The following is a 7,500-nucleotide window of genomic DNA, read 5'->3' as shown; positions in this document are numbered from 1 at the left end:
TTAACCAGTTTAACTATACTACACCTAAAACTTAACCAGTTAACTATAACTTTACACTAAAACCTAACAAAGCTAACATACTACACCTAAACTTAACCAAGTTAACCACACTAAATCTAAACCTCACTCATTCTACCCCTGATAGTTTGAAAACCTATATATTCTAACCCTATCCATTACATCTATTGTATTATAAATAATGATTTAAAAAGGATTTCTCTTTGTCCGGGGGTTGTTGTGGGCCTGGGCTGTGGGGCTCTGCTCGAGCGGTGAAAAACAGGTGGCCATTAGGAGTATAAGAAGGACAGTGCATGTACCGATGTTGAACTATGTTTCAGCTTCTGGATCTCATTCGTTCCTAACCCCTACCCATTCTACCCCTAATAAATTACATCATTTTAGCCCCACCCATCCTAATCCTACCATTTCCACCACCACTCAGACACATCATTTTAGCCCCACCCATCCTAATCCTACCATTTCCACCCCTCAGACACATCATTTTAGCCCCATCCTAATCCTACCCATTCTACCCCTAATAAATTACATCATTTTAGCCCCACCCATCCTAATCCTACCCATTCTACCCCTAATAATTTATATGGGAGAAGTATTATCCATAAATATAATAAATACTATAAAAACCTTAATATAAAAACAACATTTATTATGAAAAACAATACTCGTCTATAAGTTTAAAAATCTCACTATCTGTGGTTCAACGTTAAAAAGACCAAATATATTGGTGGTGAAGTAGTGGGCCTAGGCCGTGGGGGCAGGCCTTGGCCGAGGCAGGAGAGCGGCCAGAAAGAGTATTGAAGGACTGTGCATTACCAGAGCTGGACTGTGCTTCAGCTCTTGGATTTTTTCTAATTCTAACCCTAACCCTAACCCTAACCCAAAATCAACTGTGGGCGGCAGATCCTTCTCCTATTTAGCGCCCACTCTGGAATAACCTACCTAACATTGTTCGGGAGGCAGACACACTCTTGCAGTTTAAATCTAGATTAAAGACCCATCTCTTTAACCTGGCTTACACATAACACACTAATATGCTTCTAATATCCAAATCCGTTAAAGGATTTTTAGGCTGCATTAATTAGGTAAACCAGAACTGGGAACACTTCCCATAACACCCGATGTACTTGCTACATCGTTAGAAGAATGGCATCTACGCTAATATTAGTCTGTTTCCCTCTTATTCCGAGATCACCGTAGCCACCAGATCCAGTCTGTATCCAAGTCAGATGGTCACTGCAGTCACCTGGATCCAGTATGTATCCAGCCCAGATGGTGGATCAGCACCTAGAAAGGACTTCTACAGCCCTGAAAGACAGCGGAGACCAGGACAACTAGAGCCCCAGATACAGATCCTCTGTAAAGACCTTGTCTCAGACGACCACTGGGACAAGACCACAGGAACAGATGATTCTTCTGCACAATCTGACTTTTCTGCAACCTGGAATTGAACTGCTGGTTTCGTCTGGTCAGAGAGAAACTGGCCCCCCCGACTGACCCTGGTTTCTCTTAAACTGATTTTCTCCATTCTGTCACCAATGGAGTTTTGGTTCCTAGCCGCTGTCGCCTCTGGCTTGCTTAGCTGAGGACACTTCATTTAGAGCGATTTCGTTGACTTGATTGCAAATGATTGCACAGATACTATTTAAACTGAAACTGAGAGGATGACATCACTGAATTCAATTATGAACTGCCTTTGACTGTCATTTTGCATTATTGACACACTGTTTTCCTAATTAATGTTGTTCAGTTGCTTTGACGCAATCTTTTTGTTTAAAGTGCTAAATAAATAAAGGTGACTTGACTTGACTTGACTATAGTAGAGAATGAGTGGAACTGTTGCTCAGCGGATCTATAGTGCACTGTCTGATGTGATACTGTAGCTGTTGGCTGCATGGTTACAATTTTATCTCTAATAGTATCGACTTTAAAAGTAAATTAGTTCATAAAGTCATTACTGCTGTGATGTTGGGAAATGTCAACACTTGTTGATGCTTTATTTTTCATTAGTTTAGCCACTGTATTGAATAAATACCTGGGATTATGTTTGTTTTCTTCTAAAAGAGACGAAAAGTATTTAGATTTAGCAGTTTTTAATGCTTTTCTGTAAGATAGGTTACTTTCCCTCCAAGCAATACGAAATACCTCTAGTTTTGTTTTCCTCCAGCTGCGCTCCATTTCCCGGGCTGCTCTCTTTAGGGTGCGAGTGTTTTCATCACACCACGGTGTCAGACTGTTTTCCTTAACCTTCCTTAAGCGTAAAGGAGCCACTGTACTTAAAATGCTAGAAAAGAGAGAGTCCATAGTTTCTGTAACATCATCAAGTTGTTCTGAGGTTTTGGGATATATCAGGAAGATTACTTACAAAGCAGTCTTTTGTGGTAGAAGTGATGGTTCTACTTGGCTTTGTAACAAGAAGTAGAATTTACAGTTTTAGCTATATGAAGTTTGCACAAAACTAAATAATGATCTGAGATATCATCGCTTGGCTGCATAATTTCAACACCATCAACATCAATTCCATGTGACCGTATTAAATCTAGAGTATGATTTCGACAATGAGTAGGTCCTGAGACGTGTTGTCTAACCCCAATACAATGTGTATAAATGCTGATCCCAATCTTTTTCATTATCAACATGGATATTAAAATCAACAACAATTAAAACTTTATCTGCAGCCAGCACTAACTCGGATGTAAAATCAGCAAACTCTTTAATAATGTCTGTATGGTGCCCTGGTGGCCTGTATACAGTAGCCAGTACAAACATCACAGGGGATTTATCATTAACATTTGTTTCTCTGGATAACGTTATATGAAGCACCAATACTTCAAACGAGTTATACTTGAAGCCTGCCCTCTGAGAAATCCTGAAAACATTGGTATAAATGGAAGCAACACCTCCCCCTTTACCTTTTGGACGTGGCTCATGTTTATAACAGTAATCTTGGGGTGTAGACTAATTTAAAATAATGTAATCATCAGGTTTTAGCCAGGTTTCTGTCAAACAGAGTGCATCTAGATTATGATCAATTATCATATTATTTACAAAAATTTCTTTCGTAGAAAGGGACCTGATATTCAATAAGCCAAGCTTTATCATTTGTTTATCCATATTACATCTGTTTTTGCTCTTAAATTGTTGCTCTTAAATTGGTTTGGACATTTTTTGTATTTTCTAGCCCAGGGAACAGACACAGTCTCTATAGTGTGATATCTAGGTGAAAGAGTCTCTACGTGCTGAGAATTAACTGACTTCTGTGACGTAAGGTGGCTAGCAGACTGTCGGTTTAGCCAGTCTGTCTGCTTCCTGACCTAGGCCCCAGTTAGTCAAGTACAAACTCTAAGACTATGTGCCATATTTCTAGAAAGAAGAGCGGCACCACCCCAGGAGGGATGAAGACCATCTCTTTTTAACAGGTCAGGTCTGCCCCAAAAACTTGTCCAATTGTCTATGAAACCTATGTTATTCTGCGGGCACCACTTAGACATCCAGCCATTGAGTGATGACAATCTGCTATGTATCTCATCACCATGGTAAGCAGGGAGGGGACCAGAGCATATTACAGTGTCTAACATCATGCTTGCAAGTTCACACACTTCTTTAATGTTATTTTTAGTGATCTCCGTCTGGCGAAGTCGAACATCATTAGCGCCGGCATGAATTACAATATTACTGTATTTACGTTTAGCATTAGCCAGCACTTTTTAAATTTGACAAGATGTCAGGCACTCTGGCTCCCGGTAAACATTGGACTATGGTGGCTGGTGTCTCTATTTTCAAGTTCCGTACAATAGAATCGGCAATAACTAGAGCAGTTTCATCAGGTTTCTCAGTGGGTGCATCACTGAGTGGGGAGAACCTGTTTAATCTTGTGTTTGTGTTCTTTAATAATTGCACTGTCCATGGAGTGGACCTGACTTACATTTCACTGCTGGTCATATGCTCTCCATGTAACCATGTATGTGACAAATAAAAATATTGAATCTAGAATCTTTAAAGACTGATAAGGACAGAGTAACCATACAGGGATCTGTAAGTGGGGCAGCTGAAATTTTACATTCTGTGGCATTTTTACATAGTTCACTAGAAAAAAAGCCAATAATCTACGCTCGAACATTGTCCATTTCCTCAGGGGTTTAAACTATGTAAACTGAATACTGTTTGTAGGGGTGAATCCAAATAGTCGACGATTCAATGTTTCAATAGGAGAAACCTGATTCGATACCAATCTCACAGTCAAATATTCACAGGGTGTTATGATCATCCTTTTTTGGCTATATGGGGGAGCTCAAATGTCTGATTTCACATAGAACTACTGGTTTTCTACCATTAAGTTAATAGACAGCCTATTATGATAATGCTGTAAATAAGAATCTGAAAAGAAAGAAGTTTTAAATAAATATTTTAAAGTGCGTGAATAAATCCAACCACATCTATAGGTTTAAGTTTTACTCTCCAAAATCCATGATGGAAAGAAGCATCTTCCCAGCTGACATAATTTTGTTACAAGAGCGTTCTTCAAATATTCAGTGTTAGTTCTAGGAACATAAAAAATGTCCAGGTTTCTTGATGTTGAAGGAACGTTTTTAAAAAGGTATGATGTTCCTCAAATGTTGTCAACTTAATTTTCATTTAAAATTCAACATTCTAGGAACATTGATTTGTAACATTCCAAGAACATAAAAATATCCAGTAGAATGTTATTTAAAGGTTAGTATGGTGTTCCTGGAACATTCTTTCAATCATTCAAACACCTGCTGTGAACAAGCACTGAAAGAAAGAGAAGTAAGAATACAAACTACAACTTTCTTCAGCCACAGCCTTAGATGAACTGAAGATAAAATAATTTAAATCTCTCAAGATTTGAGTAAACAACTCCACAAACACCATCAGCAGCTTCATTTATTACTACCCATATTTACTTTATTTCTGTTAGACATCTACATAAGTTCTTATTGAGAATTAAGAGAGGTTTAGATGTTGACCTCTTGTTGAAAATGTTTAATTTAAAGTTACCATCATGGATATCAGTGTTTGTTTCAGTTGGGCTCTTGACCATTGATTTATACTAAGTTGCTTCTTTGGCAGCAATTGCAGGTGTTTTCAGAAAACATTAAATAAAGCAGATCAACATGTCTGTTTTAATGACAGGCAAATGACTGCTTTAAAGTAGTTGACAACTGTGTTATATATTGTTTTGCTTACTTTTGGAATTGAGATGTTATGTGAGAAGGAAATAAACTCAAATGTGAAAAAATTATATTATATATATATATATAAAAGTTTTAATACATCACACTTAGACATCAGTACTCATCATACAAACCGTGACAATCAAAAAAAATTCTGCATTCTGGGAGCCATGAATGTGTTTTTGTGTGCTGGCATGAAGTATGTCACCATTGTTGTGTTTCATATGCAGAATGTTGATGTCTGTGAGTGTATTAATGATGCAAAACATGTTTTAAACAAAAAGTTAACAATGACAATATTTATGCATTCCCAAACATCAACACGCAGCATCTGAAGTACAACAATAGTATTATAAGTCATGTTTTGTTATTACAAATTACGAGTTATTTAAACCACTGTAATGCAGTCATTTGTCTGTCACTAAAACAGACATGTTGAGCACATTTAAAAATTCACAAAAACTTTCTTGCAAAAGAAGCAAAACAGTTGCAAAAGAAGCAACTCAACCAAAGTCAAGGGTCAAGAGCCCAACAAAATCAAACACTGATATCTGTGATGGTGACTTCAAATGAAATATTTTCAATAAGATGTTAACATCCAAACCTCTGTTAATTTTCAATAATAAATTCTTTAGACGTGTGACAGAAATAACGTAAATCTGGTTAGTAATACTGTAAGTGAAGCTGGTGATGCTGTTTGTGAAGTTGTTGAATCAGATCTTGAGAGATTTAATGTCTTTTATCTTCAGTTCATCTAAGGCTGTGGCTGAAGAAAGTTGTAGTTTGTGTTCTTATTTCTCTTTCTTTCAGTGCTTGTTCACAGCAGGTGTTTGAATGACTGAATGTTTCATGAACATCATACTAACCTTTAAATAACATTCTACTAACATTAAGGAAACTCAATATTTTTATGTTCTTGGAATGTGTCAAATCAATGTTCCTAGAATGTTGAATTTTTAATTAAAATTAAGTTGAAAGAACGTTTGAGGAACACCATAACTTTTTAAAAATGTTCCTCTAACATCAAGAAACCTGGACATTTTCTATGTCCCTAGAACCAACACTGAATATTTGGAGAACATTCTCAAAACAAAATACTATTAACACATTTATATATATATAATAAAAAATTTAACAAGACTCAAACTGACACAGACAGAGTGAAAGACTGGATCTTTTCGATCAGGCATAGGGTACAAGTGATTTCATAACATTTCAGCCGGTTTATATATATATATCGTGTATATATTATGTATCTTGTATAAGATGCATTCGGTTGAGTTGCGCTGCAGTAAAGCACATCATTCTACGGTGATTATCTATTCAGTGCACAGTGCGAGAAAGACAAACAATAATGCAGAATGTTAATAACTATTACCATATATACTGTACATAACAATTATAATGAGAACATTATTATAATAAAACACTGTACATTTTTTGAGTTTAGTTGCTGTGTTTCTGCACGTTGTTAAGTGCAGAACGCGTCCACAAAAGGAGTTAATTCATTCTACTGGTCATCTTCAGTGCGCGCAGCTCAAAACAGAAATGCTTAAGTCAGATACATAACGTTATAATGAGAGCACTATTGTAAAAAAATGTTGTGAATTCTTAATGTCACTAATAATTACAATTTAAAATATCACTTAATCAAAACATAAAACATTATTTACCCTGTTTGTATCTGCAAGGCATCCGTTACACATTTTCCTTGTGTGTTAACGTCAGTAATTATGACTGTTGAATGTCTGACTTGACACTTGGTAATATATTTTGTCCCGCCCCCAAGCATATGATTAGACTATTAGTTGAATATCGGTAAGATTCGAAAATTCCAATTGGACTATGAAAATCATTAGTCAGGGACACCCCTAACTGTTTGGGTTAGATTCCCTCCAGTAGTCAATCACATTTATAGTTGTACGTAAATTCAATATAGTATCATTATAGTATCATTATTAACAGAATGTGAACCTCTTTGAGGTCTAAGGGACTATATTAAAGTCACCCTCTATTATCACATTTTCTGCTTTATACTTTTTTATTCTTCAATTTGTTAACAAATTACCAAGTTTTCTCAAACATTTTTCTATTAGCCACTTTGTTATTATAACCACAAATACAAAGATATATATAACGTTTGTCATGCATTTCTATTGCTACCATTAACCAGTGGCCTTTATGAACAATTACAGAGCCTTCAGATCTGTTAAATAATACCACCACTCCCTCCGAATGTGTGCAAACAAGACTAAATCACTCCACTGAATTTAACTCAGGAAAAAGG

This window comes from Cyprinus carpio, chromosome A20 (assembly GCF_018340385.1).
Source record: "Cyprinus carpio isolate SPL01 chromosome A20, ASM1834038v1, whole genome shotgun sequence".
Lineage (NCBI taxonomy): Eukaryota > Metazoa > Chordata > Actinopteri > Cypriniformes > Cyprinidae > Cyprinus > Cyprinus carpio.
This window is presented reverse-complemented; position numbering follows the sequence as displayed.